The sequence below is a fragment of the Microcaecilia unicolor genome, chromosome 3, assembly GCF_901765095.1.
Source record: "Microcaecilia unicolor chromosome 3, aMicUni1.1, whole genome shotgun sequence".
Lineage (NCBI taxonomy): Eukaryota > Metazoa > Chordata > Amphibia > Gymnophiona > Siphonopidae > Microcaecilia > Microcaecilia unicolor.
Genome location: NC_044033.1, coordinates 236,444,745 through 236,463,710, shown reverse-complemented (window position 1 = coordinate 236,463,710; position 18,966 = coordinate 236,444,745).

The window sequence follows — 18,966 nt, the reverse complement described above, 5'->3', positions numbered from 1 at the left end:
TTTGTTTTCAGGTGTCTCCGGTCCACCATGGAAACCATTGCCGATCGGCGTGCGGCCACCCAGATTATGGCCCTACAGCGGTATTCCCCCATATCGCAGTCCAACGCTGATGAAGCTGAAGCTGACCTCTCTTTTCCTGAGGTGATCGATGGGCCGCCCTCCTTGTGACAGCAAAGTCCGGCTACAAAGGGGGGGGGGCACCATTAGGGACCCTCCGTCTCAACCCCGGCGAAGTATCCAACGGCTGCGCAAGGACCTAGGGCCCTCTTATTGCCTCTTTACGCTAACTCTCCCTGTCTCTCTCTTCCTTTTTAGGACTCTTGGAGGTGATACTCTCCACCGGACCGGATGTTCAAGTATCAAAAGGGGGGAATTGTAGGAGTGGACGACTGTAATGTAGCAACTACTGGACTGCCAAGACAACCTCAGCCCTTGTGCATAACACTTATGAACTTTTGCCTTACCTGTGGCATGCTCCACATTTGAATAACTACTGGACTTTTGTGTACTTTTGCATTGTGGACTTTTGTACTAGCAGGATTTTCTATTTGTACCAGAACCCCAGCTTTTATATAATGAGCCTACTAAACATGTGTAGTTTGGATTTTTTTTTTTATTAGTAGTACTTATTCGTTAACCAGCAGCCAGATAACAAGTTGTAGTAGTCAGCAATTTAGGTTTGTAGGGAAGGCAGCGGGCTCTGCCAATGCAGTCTCGTGATCTATGCATAGAGGCTGTATTGTGTGAATGTGCTGGAACACTACAATAAGTTACATTTTCTTGCAAAGTAACAATTTCTATGAAAGCTATGAAACTGACGTATCTTTTCTCTGTGAGAACTACAGAATTACTAATGTATTGCGCATGTGCATGTACTGCGCATGTGTATGTGTGACGTATGGTGTGTTTTATGCGCATGATCACTAATTTGTATAAGACCGAATGTCAGATGATGCTCAGGAGGCAGTATCCTGAGACTGAACTCAGTACTGTTCATTGCTAGCAATAAAGGTGTCCTGCTTTCGGAATCATTTGCCTCTTGTCTCCTGATTCACTTAGCCGAGGGCCTGTTTCACAAGGACCTGGGGGGCTCAGGGCTTACTCAGTTCAATGGCCGGCCTGAGCGTTACAGGGCGTGGAAATCAGACTTCAAGGACGCCATCAAGGGCATGAGGCTTACTCCCAAACAAGAGATGAACATGATGCTACACTGGCTGGGGAAAGAAACAGCCGTACGAGTTGAGGAGTTGAAGCATTCATATTTGAATGACCCTTCAAAGGGGTTAAAAGAGATGTGGGAAAGACTCAAAGAGTACTACGGCAGCCCAGAAGCCATACAAAATTCACTGTTCAACAGGCTGGATAGATTCCCAACGATATCAGGCAAAGACAACTACAAGCTGCAAGAGCTGGGAAACCTCCTTCACGAGCTGGAAGCAGTCAAGGCTGAGAACTGTTTTCCAAACCTCAGCCAGTTAGACACACCTCGGGGCACCAAGAGCATCTTAGTAAAGCTACCACACGACATAAGGGAGAAGTGGTCAGTAGTTGGCACTCAATACAAGCAAGAAAATCAAGGGAAATATCCTCCTTTTAACGTCTTCACAAGGTTCATTAGAGACATAGCAAAAAGAAAAAATGATCCTTGGTTCATGGTTGAGCCACCTGAATCAAGCCAGTTCCTGGAAGGGAAACCAGCTAAACTGTACAAAAAACCTATATCTGTACATAAGACAGAAGTGTCAGCCTCAATGTCTACACTGACTGATTCTTCTTCTACCAGAGAATGTAGAGGAACCCAAAGAACAGTGCCCTATACACAGAGCACCTCACCCTCTCAGAAAGTGCCGAGGGTTCATAGGGAAACCTTTGAAGGAGGGTAAAGAATTACTAAAAAGGTATAGATTCTGTTACAGGTGCTGTTCTTCCTCAGACCATCTCGCCAGAGACTGCAGAGTACCTGTCCAGTGCACAGAGTGTGGTAGCGACCAACACGTCTATGCCCTACACCCAGAAGGGGCAAAGCCGCGTCCCAATCCTGAGATGAATAATGGTGGGGAGAAGGAAGAGGGAAGTACACCGACACTCCAAGTCACTCCAAAATGCACAAGAGTGTGTGGGAAATGCCGTGAAGGTAGATCCTGCACCAAGATATGCCTGGCCAAAGTGTATCTTGAAGGTGGCCTGAGAAGGCAATCAAAATGTACGTCATCATAGATGAGCAGAGCAACCAGTCCCTTGCAAGGTCAAAGTTTTATGACCTGTTTGAGATCCAGCAAGACTACTCCTCATATAGCATCAAACCTTGTGTAGGAGTTGCACAAATGTCGGGGAGAGTAGCAAGCGGCTTTGTGATGAAGAAATGGATGGAAGCACCAAGTCACGATTACCTGCAGTAATTGAATGTGACCAGATTCCAGATGATAAGGATAAGATTTCTATACCAAAGGTTGCTTGGCACCTCCCCCATCTGAGGCCCATAGCCAATCAACTTGCACCTTTGGATCCAGATGCTGAGATCTTACTCTTGCTGGGCCGAGACGCACCAGAACTCCTGGAGATCCATGAATCGTGCAAAGGTCCATGTGGTGCTCCTTATGCGCAGTGTCTCGACCTGGGTTGGATAATCATGGGCAAAGTCTGCCTCAACCAATCGAGAAAAGCAAATGTCAACGTGCTCTTCACCAATGTCTTAGAAAACGGGCGCACTTCACTGTATGAATCATGTAACAACCACCTAACTACCAAAAAGGCTCCTGTTTACGAAGAGAGGAGCGTTGTCTTAACACTTTATAAAACCATCTCCGCAGCAAATTTAAGAGAACATCTAGGAAGCTCAGTGTTCCAGACCACCAAAGATGATGACAAACCTGCTTTCTTCATAGAAGATAAAGAATTCTTGAACATTATGAACAAAGAGCTCAGAAAAGATGAGTCAAACAGCTGGGTAGCACCCCTCCCATTCCATAAGCCCAGGTTTCGACTCCCAAACAACAGAAGCTATGCTCTCTCCCGACTTGTTTCGTTGAGGAAAGCCTCGAGGAGGAAACCAGACATGAGGCAGCATTTCATAACCTTCATGCAGAATATGCTCATCAACGGTCACGCAGACCTGCCCCACCATTGAAAGAGAATGAAGAGTGCTGGTACTTACCTATCTTTGGGGTATACCACCCTCAGAAGCCACAGCAAATCCGAATCATGTTTGATTCTAGCGCCCGGTTCCATGGCATCTCACTTAACAATGTGCTGCTCACTGGGCCAGACCTAACCAACAGCCTACTAGGGATTCTAATGTGCTTCAGAAAAGAACCCATTGCCGTGATGGCTAACATTCAGCAAATGTTCTACTGCTTCACTGTCCACGAAGATCACAGAAATTATTTAAGGTTCCTGTGGTTCCGCCATAATGACGTCAACGGAGATGTGGTTGAATACAGGATGCGAGTCCATGTCTTTGGGAACAGCTATCACCTGCAGTGGCCACCTACAGCCTTAGACAAACTGCAAGAGAAGGAGAGAAAGAACACAGGGCTGATGCCAGACTTCTATGTGGATGATGGGTTGAAGTCCTTGCCTACTGAAACAGAAGCCATTGATCTGCTGAAAAGGACACAGATGATGTTAGCAGAAGCTAATTTGAGGCTCCACAAAATCGCATCCAGCAGCGCCAATGTAATGAAAGCGTTTCCTACAGTAGATCACGCCACAAACTTGAAAGATCTAGACTTAGGAGTGGATACACCCCCACAACAACGCAGTCTTGGCCTGAATTGGGACCTGAAGACAGACACCTTCACCTTCCAGGCCTGTATGCACGAGAAACTGTACACCCAGCCAGGGATCTTGTCTACAGTGAATAGCCTCTACGACCCACTAGGATTTGTGGCACCAGTCACCATCCAAGGGAAAACACTGCTTTGTGAACTTTCTTCGAGCTCAAATAAATGGGATGCTCTACTACCTCAAGAAAAGATGCAAGAGTGGAACACATGGAGAAACTCCCTAAAGACACTTGAAGAACTTCACATCCCATGGACATATGCCTCCATGTCCCTCATGAATGCTTGCCACAAGGAGGTTTGTGTCTTCTCTGATGCCTCAGAGAAAGCCATAGCTGCAGTGTCATACCTTGTAACCAAAGATGCCTGCAGCAATGTCCATATGGGATTCATCTTCAGCAAAGCCAAGTTAGCCCCACAACCTAGTCAGACTGTGCCACGCCTAGAACTATGTGGAGCAGTCATGGCAGTAGAAATAGCCGAACTGGTTGTGAGTGAAATGGACACCCACTTAGGTTCAGATAAGTTCTATACAGATAGCAAGGTTGTACTTGGCTATAATATACATAACCAGAGTAGAAGATTCTATGTATACATGAGTAACCAAGTAGAACGCATCTGAAGATCTACCAGACCTGACCAATGGCACTACGTGTCTTCTGACCAGAACCCAGCAGACCATGCCGCAAGAGTTGTCTCAGCAGCGCACCTCTATGTCTCTCATGAATGCTTGCCACAAGGAGGTTTGTGTCTTCTCTGATGCCTCAGAGAAAGCCATAGCTGCAGTGTCATACCTTGTAACTAAAGATGCCTGCGGCAATGTCCATATGGGATTCATCTTCGGCAAAGCCAAGTTAGCCCCGCAACCTAATCAGATTGTGCCACGCCTAGAACTATGTGGAGGAGTCCTGGCAGTAGAAATAGCCGAACTGGTTGTGAGTGAAATGGACACCCACTTAGATTCAGTTAAGTTCTATACAGATAGCAAGGTTGTACTTGGCTATAAGATATATATAACCAGAGTAGAAGATTCTATGTATACGTGAGCAACCAAATAGAACGCATCCGAAGATCTACCAGACCTGACCAATGGCACGACGTGTCTTCTGACCAGAACCCAGCAGACCATGCCACAAGAGTTGTCTCAGCACACCTAGCTCAAACGACATGGTTAAGAGGGCCGACTTTTCTCACAGAACCAATAAGCAACCCTCTAACTACAGCGAACACCTTTGAACTAGTGAACCTTGAAGACGATGATGAAGTTCACTCAGTTGTAACTACCCTTGCCACAAGTATTTCAACTAATGATGACCTGGGGGCTCACTGCTTTAAGCGATTTTCATGATGGGTGACACTGAAAAAAGCCATAGCCCATCTTATCCACATCACACGTTCTTTCAAGCAAAGACCTGATAGTTCAGTAAACAGGTGTCACCACTGGCACCTTTGCACCAAGCCCTTGGCAGTAGAAGAGTTTGTGTAAGCAGAGAAGGGAGTCCTGCATTGTGTGCAGTGGGAAGCATATGCTACAGAGTTTCAGTGCATCAGTAAAGGGAAGAACATCCCGAAAAATAGCCCCCTTTGGAAGCTAAACCCCTACAAGGATGAGGATGGTTTGCTAAGAGTAAGCGGCCGTCTCACCCATGCCAAAATAGACAAGAGCGAAAAGAACCCTCTGATTATCCCAGGTCGACATCCAGTATCCACCCTGCTCGTACGCCACTACCATGAGCAAGTTAAACATCAAGGTCGACACTTTACCGAAGGAGCAATCAGGGCCGCAGGTGTGTGGATCATCGGAGCAAAGCATTGTGTCACTGCAGCCATCCATAAATACGTAAAGTGCCGTAAGCTGCGGGGCAAACATCAAGATCCGAGAATGGCAGACTTGCCACCTGAAAGGCTGAGCGTTGACCCACCATTCACCTATGTGGGGATGGACATCTTCGGGCCACGGTCAGTTATCTCGAGACGGACCAGAGGAGGAAGTGCAAACAGCAAATGATGGGTTGTTATGTTCACGTGCATGAGCATACGCGCTGTCCATATCGAAGTGATAGAGTTGATGGACACTTCGAGCTTCATAAATGTGCTTAGAAGGTTCTTCTCAATCCGTGGTCCAGTCAAGCAGATCCATTCTGATTGTGGATCCAGCTTCATTAGTGCTTGCAAAGAGTTGAAAATAAACTCAGATAAAATTAACGATTCATCCATCAGAAAGTACCTGAACAACCACCACTGCATGTGGATATTCAACCCTCCCCATGCTTCACATATGGGAGGAGTTTGGGAGCGCACGATTGGGCTCGCTCGCTGCATCCTTGATTCTATGCTATCAGAAAAAGAGACTAACCGCCTCACTCATGAGGTTTTGACTACTTTCCTGGCACAGGTGTCTGCCATTATCAGTGCAAGACCTCTAATTCCAGTGTCCTCCGATCCAGAGTCACCTTTGATCTTGACTCCAGCCATGCTCCTAACACAAAAGATAGGTGTACCACCAAATCCGCCCGGAGACTTGGATGAGAAAGATCTGTATAGACGGCAATGGAGACAAGTCCAAAGTCTTGCCAACACCTTCTGGAGCCGCTGGAGGCGAGAGTACCTCCCGACCTTACAGATCCGCAGTAAATGGCAGACCAGTAAGACCCAGGCAACAATATTCAATTGGGAAACTCCAGCTTGAGTAAATGACAACAACAACAAAGATACAAGTGGGTTTATAAAATAGATTCACTGCTTAAGTGAGAGATGGAGACAAAGGCGAAAAGATAAATGACATAGAGCGAACACGCTGAAATATTTGTGCTCATATGAGCGTCACTACTTGTCAATCATTGGTCACTTTCCCGCCTTCCTCCACTGTGCCAATTATATATCAAAAATCTTTAATTTACAAAAATCAATTGTGGACATTGTGATATGTCCACAATAGCAAAACTCAATGCCATTTAGCTGTAAAGCGGTTGCAATCGGGCTTCCCTGCCCAACGGTCCCATTTCGCCCACAACCGGGGCTTCTTCAGGGGAAAAAAACGGGGGGAACCCTCAGCATACCCCGCTAGAGCAACTGGACAATCTCGCCTGCAACACAAAAGCACAGAATATCATACACACTCCTTCAAGCATGAACTTTCCCAAGCTAGAAGATCGTATACTCACAAATTACTATCCCCACAGCCAACTCCACATACGGGGACAAAAACAGCACACACCGGGAAAAAGCTTGCACCACTTAAATACCGCACTGCCCCACCCGGAGCTACCTACGCAATCAACATCACAAACACCTGAACATGCACACATACCAACCCCCACCCACTCAACCGGACAATCTACTTACAGAGAGCGACGAGGGACAAACTGCAAAACAAACGCAATTCATACACACGATCAGCTGAACATCCACTCAACCAACCCAAAATAAAATGCAAAAACAAAAAAACTACAAAGCATACATGATACACCCACACAATCAGCTGGAATACCATTCAAGTCACACATAAAAGAAAATAGAAACTTACAACCGTGTGAACACACCAACAAAGTCACTCATCAGAAAAACACAGCCCACTCTAATTTGGTGTTTAAACCCTGTGGTTCCAAAGATCGGGGGCGAAAAATCCATTTTTGCTCTAATTGTAGGAGACGTTTGTTCACATCTCCTCCTCGCACACTGGGGACTATTCGATCAATCACTCTCACACTAAAGTCGTTGAATGCATGCAAAGAGGAAAGGCAATGAGATACAAGAGGAGCCCCTGTTTTCATAAGGCAATACTGGATCTGTGTTTGTTCATACGAAAGTTAAGAGATCTAATCGTTTTCCCTACATATATCTTCTTACAGGGACATTGCAGCACATATATAACATGTGTTGAACGACAATCAGTGTGCCACCTAGAGATGTACTGCTTTTGATCTGTGGAATTGACAAAGACATCTCCTGGAGCTGTTATATCACATGTCATACATCGGCCACAACTAAAGTGGCCAAGTGAAGCATGTCCTTGTCTGATCCCCTCTATAGGGGGTAATTCCGAGGGACTAACCAGTTCTTTGATATTTTTCCCACGAGAAAAAGCAATCAATAAATTCATGTCCTGAAAAGCAGGATGAGAATGTAACACATCCCAATGTTCGTGCAAAATGTGTGCCATTTGTTCTCCTCTTGAAGTGTGTCTCATAACGCACACTATGTTGTTCATTTCCTCATCCTTAGATCTAGGAGCAAACAATAACTCTCTGTTGAAATATCGCACCCTTTTATATGCAGTCTTTCATACTCTAAATGGATAACCTCTCTCCAACAGTTCCTGGAACAGCACACCTTGGAGTGAATTTTAAAATCCTCCAAAGATGTGCAAATTCTACGAAATCTCAGGAACTGTGAGAAGGGTAAACTCCACTTAAGAGTCAAAGGATGGCAACTATTATACTGTAAGATGGTGTTTCGATCTGTAGGTTTTTTTTAAAGATCTCCGTTTAAAAAAATACCATCATACTGATGGATCAAAACATCCAAAAAATGTATTTCATCATCAGAGCATGTCATCGTAAAGTGGATCGCAGGGTTACAGTTATTGAGCCACTCCATAAAGGAATTCAAATCCTCTACCGTACCTGTCCACAAAACAAAAATGTCATCTATATAGCGGCGCCACAGTTTGATGTTGGATTTGAATGGGGCCACTGGTAGCCATGTCTGCTCAAAGTTGTCCATAAAAAGGTTGGCAATAGAAGGGGCAAACGTGGCACCCATCGCCACTCCAGAACGCTGCAAGTAAAAAGCATCCAAAAACATGAAAAAATTCTCCGTCAAGGCTAATCTTGTGAGCTGAACCAAAAATTCAGATGGGACATCGTGTGATCTTTCCCTGGAGTCGAGCATAGTCTGAACAATCCTTAAAGCCTGATCTTGTGGGATCGATGTGTAAAGTGAAGTAATGTCCATAGTCACCATCAGGATTCGACTGTTAGCTGTCACCTCAACCTCTGATAGCAATCTCAAAAAGTGGGTCGTGTCTCTGATGTAAGTAGCTGCCTTACACACAAATGGTTTCAAAAACACATCCACAAAAGTGGCTAATAGTTCCAAAAGAGACCCCTTGGAGGATAAAATAGGTCTCCCTGGAGGTCTCTGTGCATTCTTGTGAATCTTCGGGAGGACATACAACACTGGTACTAAAGGAAACTTCGGGTTTAAAAACTTGACCTCTTTTGATGTCAAAAAAACCTTTCTCCAATCCTTCTTCAGTAATCTCTAGTACCAATGATTGTAACCTAGGGGTAGAGTCCACTTGTAAACGTTCATACACTCCCTCTTGTTGTAACTGGGAGTAAATCTCCTGTACATAATCAACTCTGTCCAACACCACCACTGCTCCCTTTTATCAGCTTTCTTTATCATCACCAATTCTGGGGAGGTTTTAAATTTCAGCAAAGACGCCCGTTCTTCTTTCGTTAGATTATGAAATGTATGTCCGACAGTGGTCGATACAACTGATGACATGTCCCGTACTACTAAATCTCTATATACCTTCACCACCGGATCCAATGGAATGGGGGGCATCCAATTAGATTTATAAGCAATTCTCGTCTTGTCTGGTGCAGCCGGTATATCTTTAAAGAAAATCCGTAGCTGAAGCTTGCGTATAAATTTCTCTAAATCCAACCTGAACTGGAACTCATCAAAGTTCAGCGTGGGAACAAAGGATAACCCTTTACAGAGGAGGGACATATCAGCTGAAGAAAGGACATGTGAAGAAATATTAATCACCACCGAGTCATCTGGTCTTGCGACCTGGTGGACGGATGCGACCTCGATGATCGGCCACGATTGCGTCTCTGAGATTGATCCCCCCCGGCCATGGCCCCGTCGCCGTGGACGCTCCTCTAAAAAATCCTCATTGCTGTCAGAGCCACTTGAAGAAGAATTTTCAGCGAATACAGTGGACAAAAAACGGACATGCCTGGATGTACTAGTACTGTCAATATCATGATGTTTAGGAGCCCAAGTGTACACCCTATCGTTCTTATAATCCTCCTCATCTCGAGAAAATTTCTTCAATTTTGATTTTCTTAAAGTCTCTCTAAATTGACTGAGTGTTTGTTTTAACTGTTCATATTTCTGATCGAACACTTCCGTTTCCACTTTTGCTTTAAGATTTTTCAGTTCTTCATCTAGTTTGGGCTTTTCCTCCTCTAGCACGGCTTTACTCTTCTCAATTACTGCCAGCATCAAGTCAAGGGAACATTGATTTAAAATCTTGTTCCACTTAGACACAAATTCAATGTCCTGTTTGAAAATTTGTGGTGCCTTTAATATACGAATACCACGTGGAATGCGCTCCATCTTACAATATTCAATCAGAGCCGCATTATTTAATTCCAACCTGATCAGTAAGACCAACATACATGAAGGCAAAATTGCCTTACTCAAGGACAACCAGACTCAACGCAATGATTGGCCCCTGGCATTAGTCAACAAATCCATCTCCGTGAAGATGGAAGAGTCAGAAAAGTAGAAGTCAGAACTGTGAAACAAGGAACAGCAAATACTTTCTGCAGACCCATCACTGAGATCATGCTCCTCGTGCTGCATGAAGAGGCATGAGTAGAGCGAGCCATCATCTACCCAGGAACACCAGAGACTCAAAAACTTTTTCTCTCTCTTTTGTGTTGTGTTGTTGTTTGTCTCTTGTTTCAGGTCCTGTATGCTGAAGATGACCCTACAGCTGGCAGATAACCTGAATGCAAAAAATGGACTTTCATGTTATTAATTTTGATGAAGGGTGGTAATAGTAATTGTGGTATCTAGCGATACCAGGCGGGGAGTGTTCTATCCTCAGACAGCCTTTCCCTGATTGTAATGTGGCTCTGGGGTGGGTGTGACACTTTTTCTATCATTCTCACTGCAGAGTCACATGAGCGATGCATTGTGGTGGGTGTAGTTATCAGGCAATGTAACTTCACTAGCCTGTCTGCATATAACTGTTATATGATTGGTTATGCAGTTGCTAGTTGGCAGGCTCTGTTCCCATTGGTGGGTTTCCCCCCTGCTCACTGGGTCAGAGTGTGCCCTTTTCTGTTCCCTCTAGTCATAAGGTAGGCTCCATTTTGTTAGTCAGTACAGAACCCTTTCCTGCGTTACCCTCTGTTAGAGTACGGGAAAATTAGGTTCTTACCTTGGTAATTTTCTTTCCTTTAGTCACAGCAGATGAATCCATTAACTGATGGGTTGTATCCACCTACCAGCAGGTGGAGATAGAGAACACTGAAAAACCATAGTGCCTCTTGGACGGCTAGCCCCAACTGCCTTCAGTATTTGAGATTTCCAAAGCAGAGTGAACCATAAAGGTATAATAACATAAACTTTCCTCACAGGGAACAAACGCCCCAGAACAGGAGCAATAACCATACAAAAGAGGGATGAACTCAACCTCCTGTAGTAGAACATCATGTAGAAATTTTGAGAACTGGTATCCAATTTCTCCCAATGAGATCTATATCTGCATGAAAGATCTGAACAAAAAACAAAGTCAGACAGGGAGGGATCATGGATTCATCTGCTGTGACTAAAGGAAAGAAAATTACCAAGGTAAGAACCTAATTTTCCCTTCCTTGGCATCAGCAGCAGATGAATCCATTAACTGATGGGATTTACAAAAGCAATCCCTACTTAGGGTGGGAACAGGCCACACCACGAGCAAGCACTTGTGCTCCAAAAATAGCGTCCTACTTCGCTGCAACATCCAGCCTATAATGCCAGACAAATGAGAGCTGAGAAGCCCAAGTAGCCGCACTACAGATCTCTTGAAGAAAGAGTGCACCCGTTTCAGCCCATGAGGAGGAAATTGCACTCGTGGACGGCACCTTAAACGCTTCAGGCGGAGACCGACCTGAAAGCAGATACGCAGAAAAAATGACTTCCTTGAGTCAACGGGCTATAGTGGCCTTAGACACCGGGCCTCCACACCGAGGACCTGACAACAAGACAAAAAGGCAATCAGAAGTCCTGAAGTCATTTGACATCTGTAGATACTACAACAGCGCCCTGCTGACATCCAGAAGATATAACTGCCCAAAGGAGTCCGGGAACTCTTTCCTAGAAAAGGAAGGAAGAAAAATGGGCTGGTTCAGGTGAAACGCTGAAACCACTTTAGGCAGGAAGGAATGCACTGTTCGTACTGTTACTCCGGACTCCCAGAATTGCAGAAAAGGGTCCCCACAGGACAGCGCCTGCAGTTCAGAAATGCGTCTAGCCGATGTAATGGCCACCAAAAAGACTGTCTTGAGAGTCACATCCTTCTCCGAAGGTCATTTAAGCGACTCGAAGGGCAAACACTGAAGAGCCTTCAACACAGCTCCAGGTTCCAGGCCGGACAGGGCAACCAGACAGGAGGACGGAGTCTAAGCACCCCTCTGAGAAATCGGGCAATGTCTGGATGAGCAGCAAGGGACAAGCCAGCGACTTTCCCTCATTAGCATGATAATGCTGCCACTTGCACCCGCAGGGAATTGTAAGCCAGGCCTTTTTGTAAGGCTTCCTGCAAAAAGTCCAGTACTGTCAAGACTGTAGCCCGCGTGGGTGTGATCCCCTTTGAAACACCCTCAAATTTGCGCCAGGTCCGAGCATAAGCTGCGGAGGTGGACAGCTTGCAGGCCTGCAAGAGTGTGGAGATGACCTTGATAGAGTAGCCCTTGTCTCTCAATTGCGCCCTCTCAATAGCCAGGCCGTAAGACCAAATCGACAGGGATCCTCCATAGACACCGGACCCTGAACCAACAGATTCGGCACCAGGGGCAAATGCACCGGAGCGTCCACCAACATCCGGCAGAGATCCATATACCACGGACGCCTTGGCCAATCTGGAGCGATGAGAATCACCAGACCTCGGTGCTGTAGAATCCACGCCCTATCAAGGGCCAAGGAGGGAACACATACAGGAGTTTCGAGGGCCAGGGTAGAGCCAGAGCATCCAACCCCGTCGAGTGAGGATCTGTCCTTCTGCTGAAAAAGCGGAAGAGGAGGGAAACACAGTGTCACAGTTGTGCCCCTGTTTCATGCTCTCATTCATCTCGCCACCTGGTGGTCAGACCTGGTGGCTGCGATGGACTGTCTGTTTGCTGTTTCCCATGTTCCAGAAGTCATGCCGGTCCGGTCTGGATCTTCCAGCCTTCCAGACTGGCTTGGGATTTTTGGAACTTAGCAGCACCCTTACCTGGTGAACTCCCTTGTATGTGGCTTTTATTAAGCACCTGGGAACTTTCAGACTTTGCCTTGGCAACAGAGGTCTTCAGTCCTGTTCTTATCCTTGTTGGTCTGTTGCGATTCCTGCCCTGAAAGCTTGTTTTGCCTGTTTTTGACCTTGCTGGTTTCCTGGTTTATTCTACTGTCTGCTGCCTGCCCAAGACTCTGCTTGCTTCCTGGTTTGTTCTACTGTCTGCTGCCTGCCCTAGACTCTGCTTGTTTCCTGATTTACTATTGATTGCTGCCAGCCTACAGACTGTGTGGTTCCTGGTTTCCCTGCTGCTTTGCTGCCTGCCGGTAAGACTCTGCGTGACTCATGGACTATTCTTCTGCTTAGTGCTTCTGCTCCAATCCAGCTGCTCCAGTCCAGCCTATGCCCGTCTGTCTGTGGTCTGCCTTGCCTCCTGTTTGGGTGATTTGCCTGCCGCTGCTGCTCCTCGGCAGTGACCCAAGGGCTCACTTTTCCTCACCACCGTGACACACAGAACCCTTGGAAGAAGGCCTCGGCCTATCCTCAGGTAACCGCTGGGGTTTAGATTCCCCCAGGTCTTTCACAATCTTCTCCAATTCCTCTCCAAATAACAGGAGGCCCCGAAAGGGAAGCCTCACCAGCCTTTGCTTAGAAGCCATGTCAGCCACCCAATGCCACAGCCAAAGAAGGTGGCGGGCGGACACCGCCACAGACAACTGTTTAGCCGAAGCTCTGACCAGATCATAAAGGGCGTCAGCCAAAAATGACAGGGCCGACTCCATCCGCGGGGCAACCTCAGAAAGGGGTCCCGCACCACCGGCGGCCTGTTCCACTGCCTGTTGTAGCCAGGAAAGACATGCCCGGGCTGCATAGGAACTGCAAACAGACGCCCTCAAGGCAAGGCCCGCAATTTCAAAGGACCGCTTCAGCGCGAACTCCAGCCGCAGGTCCTGCATGCCTTTCAAAGTGACCCCTCACTCTACTGGGAGAGTGGTCTTTTTTGTCACCGCCGTGACCAACGCATCCACTTTAGGCATCCCCAAAGGGGCCAAGTGCTCCTCACGCAGAGGGTAAAGCTGATCCATAGCCCTGGCCACTTTCAAAGGCCCATCGAGGTCAGACCACTGAGCAGAAATAAGCTCTTGGATGGCGTCATGCACCGGAAAGGCCCGAGTAGGCTTCTTAGTACTCGGCATCCAAAGATTAACAGAGGAGACCTCGCCTTCAGCAGGATCATCAATCGAGAGGGCCTGCAAGGCGTCAGTAATGACAGCTGGCAGCTCGTCACGGTGGAAATTCCGGACCGCATTGGGATCATCCAAATCCAGTGGCAAACAGGCACCCTCCTCTGGATCATCCGTCCCTGAGGGCCTGCCAGATCCCTCAGATTATCCACAGCCCGACCATGGGGGGGGGGGGAGGATATGCACCACTTTCAGACGGGGAATTTACCCATCTATGTTTAGCGTGTTTCCAACGCTCGGGGGAGGAAATAACCTCTGAAGCCATCCCCGGGGCATCAACACCCGGAGGGAAGTCAGCATGCAACGCAGTGTCAGACACCTGCGGCAGAGCTCTTTTCAGCATGAAAGCCTTATGCATTAAAAGCACAAACTCAGGGGAGAAAAACTCACCCTGACCCTCCGCCTCCGAATTAGGAAAAGCGGATGTAGGAGCTCCTCTGGCAGTCTCTAAACGAGGCGTCCCCCCTGCAGTCACACTCCTCCACAACCACGAAGGTCGAGACATGCGGTGCTTCCAAAATGGCGCCCGCTGCCAGCTCCATCGAGCGGGAAGAAACATCACTCTCCATGCTCATACTAGCGTGAGCATCTAAGGCGCACGTTTTACACAACCCCGCTGCTGATCTGTGTTTACCACAACGGGAGCAGCGCTTAACTCCTTCAGCAGCCATCACCCGACAGGACGGGAATATAGCAATACAATGGCGGCTTCACACCAAAACTTACCCCGATCGGAACAGCGTCCGCGGGACATCCCTGGAGGAGCTGGGCACCACTCTCACCTCAGAGGACCAAGTCAACGAGCTCCAGTCAAGCTGCACAGAACCAGAATCACTGGAAAAAGTCTCAGAACAGCCACGCAGTAAAAGCGCGCTCTTTATTTTTTTTTTTTAACACTGTGAGGAAAGTTGGACGCAGGCAGCAACAGAGGGACTCCGGGAGGCGGGAGGAATGGGTAAGGCAGGGAAAGGGCGAACCTATATGCCTTTAAAGTGAGCACCACCAGTCACAACACCCCTGCTCAACTGGCAAAGCACAGGAGCCACCCCAGGCAGTCTGAAATCCAGGAGCTGATCAAGCTACGTCCACACCTGCTGGGAGATAGAGAAATACTGAAGGCAGTTGGGGCTAGCCATCCAAGAGGCACTATGGTTTTTCAGTGTTCTCTATCTCCACCTGCTGGTAGGCGGATACAATCCATCAGTTAATGGATTCATCTGCTGCTGATGACAAGGAATTAGTTTTTACCTTGAATATATCTCGCTGAAAAAGATATTGTGCACCATCCAACCAACTCTGTGCTAATGTTGTTCTCAGTACCACGGAGACTCTTTGCCATTGGGGCAGAACCTCTGATCTACAGCTGACTGTGAGTAAACATTGTGTTATTCAAATAAAGGACTAGAGTCTTCAGGTGTGAACTGGTGTACCGAGGTTATACGTCAGGATATAAAACTTAGAAGCTACAAGTCTTAGAGGCCTGTACAACCGGGGGGTGGGGGTGGGGGGGAAGTTATGTGGGTGCCAGCCCGAAATTCAGTAGTTCATGTCCTATGTCAGCCAGCCAGCACCCGTATAACCCTGGCCTCCTCCTATATGCCTCCCCCTCATAACCGCCCCTTATTTTGTGAGCAATCAGAGGCAATATTCAGGGTATCGGTACTACCTGCTTTAATGCCACTAAACACTGGGGGTTAGGCAGCCCCTGGGGATTCTTCAGAATATGGCCTAGTAAATATGAAGGGTACAGATTTACAGGCGTGAAGATATTAAATACATTTCTCTTACTGTGGATTAAACAAAACACAAAATCATTCCCCTGCATTACTCAGGCCAAAGCAATTACATTATTTCAGAAGAAACCTCCCCCTTACCCTGAGAGGAACTCTGCTACGGTATAATTATGTCCATGACTATGTCTGATGAAAGAGGGAAACAGCTGGAGAGAAGGAAGCAGGTGGCCAGTGTTTCTATCAGCGCTATATTATGGCTGGAAGGTTATGGAGGGAACAGGGCAGGTGAAGAGACCTGGGTGCCTTAAGGCGAGAGAGAAAAGATGGAACAGTTAAAACCAACTGGTTCCTGAGAACATCACCTTTTCCTCAGACCATGACCCTTTACCTTGTATAAGTGCGATAAGAAGTTCTAACAAGAATGGGCCCAATTGGGTACGAGGAAATGCATCTTTTATGTGCCTTCTCAATCAAAAATAAAATGACATTTTACAGAACCATCTTCTTTGAATTCTAAGCTAAGAGAAATTGTACATAAGTCTCTTGTAAGGAAGGGGCAAGAAGACCACTGACCATCTCTCACTTGTTGGTCTCACCTAACAATGAGATATAGGTGTTCCTCCTGCCGGCTTCTCTCTTTTGCCTGTGTAGCCCAATTACCCTGCGTTATTTTTGCTGCAAAATACTTTCTTATTTTATCTTTGGTAAGAACAAAACAGAGAGAGAAAGAGAGTAAAGATGAAAAATGGCAGGGGGCACAGAAAGAGAGAAGGCTGCATGGCATGGGGAACAGAGAGAATGAGGGAGAGAAGAGACATTGAATGGGACAGAAAGAGAGAAAAAGACAGAAGAGGCTGGATGGCAAGGGGTACAGAGACAGAAGAAGCAGCTTTACTGCAGGGGGCAGAGAGAGTGAGAGTGAGTAAAGAGGCTAAACTGCAACGGGCACAGGGGGATTGAGAAGAGGCTAGGGTGGAAGTGCTAGGGTGGAAGTGCAGAGGAAAGAAGGGGAGAAATGGGGACACAGAGGGCAGATACTGAACATGGGAATAGGGACAGGTACACAGAGGAAATGATGGTGGACACGGAGAAAGAAAAAAGTCAAATAGACAAGAAATACTGGAAAGCAGAAAATGGATGGAACTGGTGTTGGGGGGGAAGGAAGGAGAAGATGGATGGGGTGGCGGGGGGGGGGGGAGCAGGAGGCAGATGGGGCTAGGGGTAGGGTTGTGGGGGAGGGGGTTGGAACAGGAGATAGGGCTAGGGGACGTGTGTGGGGAAGGGAATAGAGCAGAAGATGGATGGGACTGGGGGAAGGAGCAGGGGTTGGAGAAGGGTTAGATGGGGTTAGGGGTTATGGGTAGAGGGATGGGGCTAGAGGGTAGAGGGGAGGGGAACAGAGTAAAAAAGTGATGGGTAGACTCTTCAGGTGGCCACAGGGTAACCCCAGGCAGGTGCTAGGTGTTTCAAGATACAGACGTACTGATTTTGGTCAAATGGGGGAATATCTGAAGAAGGAGCTGATGGCATGGGTCAGGATAGGTGAAGCGGAAGTGCAGTGGTCCAAGCTGAAAACTGCTATAAATAGGGCAACCGATCTTTACACAAGGAAAGTAAACAAAAAACAAGAAAAACAGGAAGCCTATGTGGTTCTCCAAACAAGTAGCTGAAAAAGTAACAGCAAAAGAGGCTTTGTTCAAGAAATACAAAAGAACACAATGAGAGGATCTGGAAAAGATTATCGGATTAAACTTAAAGAAGCGAAGAAGGAAATACAGCTAGTGACAGCACAGGGAGAAGAAAAATGGCTAAAGATGTAAAGAGAGGTGACAAGACCTTTTTTTAGATATATTGGGGAAAGGAGAATAGGAACGAAATTGCTGAGAATAGCTATGTGGAGAGTGATGAGGATAAAGTGAATGTGCTAAACAAATACCTCTCTTCAGTGTTCATGGAAGAAAATTCTGGAGAAGGATCATAGTTGGTTGAGGAGGGAATATCTGAGAATGGAGTGGATACTGCGCCGTTCATAGAAGAAAGCGTTTATAAATGGCTTGAAAACCTGAAAGTGGAAAAAGCTATGGAGCCGGATAGGATACATCCCAGTGAGGGAGTGTTTTCTGCCTCTATATCACTCCCTCCCTCACGGCCCACTATAATTAACCCTGATCAGGTAGGATTTATTACTGGAAGGCAAGCAGCAGATGGTAGAAGAGTACTTTCCATCTATGAAGGGTGAAATACAAAAGAGGTGTATAGACTCTGCTTTTGTATCAGACTGCTAAAATAGACAAGGAAATTTCTTCCTGGATAGCTCATGCATCAAGCTCAAAACAGATTTGTTTCAGAATTATGGAAGGAAATGAATATATTTAATTCATGATAATGTTCTGCTGTCATTTCTGGTTTGTCTAGTCTCGTTGTTTGTAACCCACATAGAACTGCGAGGTACTGCGGACTACAAAAACAAAGCGTTATTGTCACCAAACACCTTGGGTTAACCCTGTGGCTACCTGGAGGGTCTGTTTCCAACATTGCTCAGGACCGCCTGCACCTGGGCATGTGCTCTATACTAGCACCCTCCTCCCACCAACTGTGTCCTGCTTGCCTCTGAGCTAGTCTCCCACTCTCAGATTATTCTCTGGTATTTCTAGGACACAGGGGCCACACTAGGAGTTCCACAGTTTCTAGAAAGCAAACCCAAAAACACAAACCAGGATTCTTAGTCAGTCCAGGACGGCAAAACTAATAAACTATAGGTTTATTATCATGAAAATGAACAGTGAATGTTTGAAAAACCAGATGAAAAAGTACAGCAAGCAATAACAGATAACCACCAAAACAAGGGCCACATGTTAAAACTATCTAACACTTGTTACTACCTGGGTAGCACCTGGGGAGTTCAGGCTCCTCTGTACCCCCACACTGAGAATAAAGAAAAATCCAGAACCTCCTGGCTAGTTTGAAGTCAAGGGCTAATC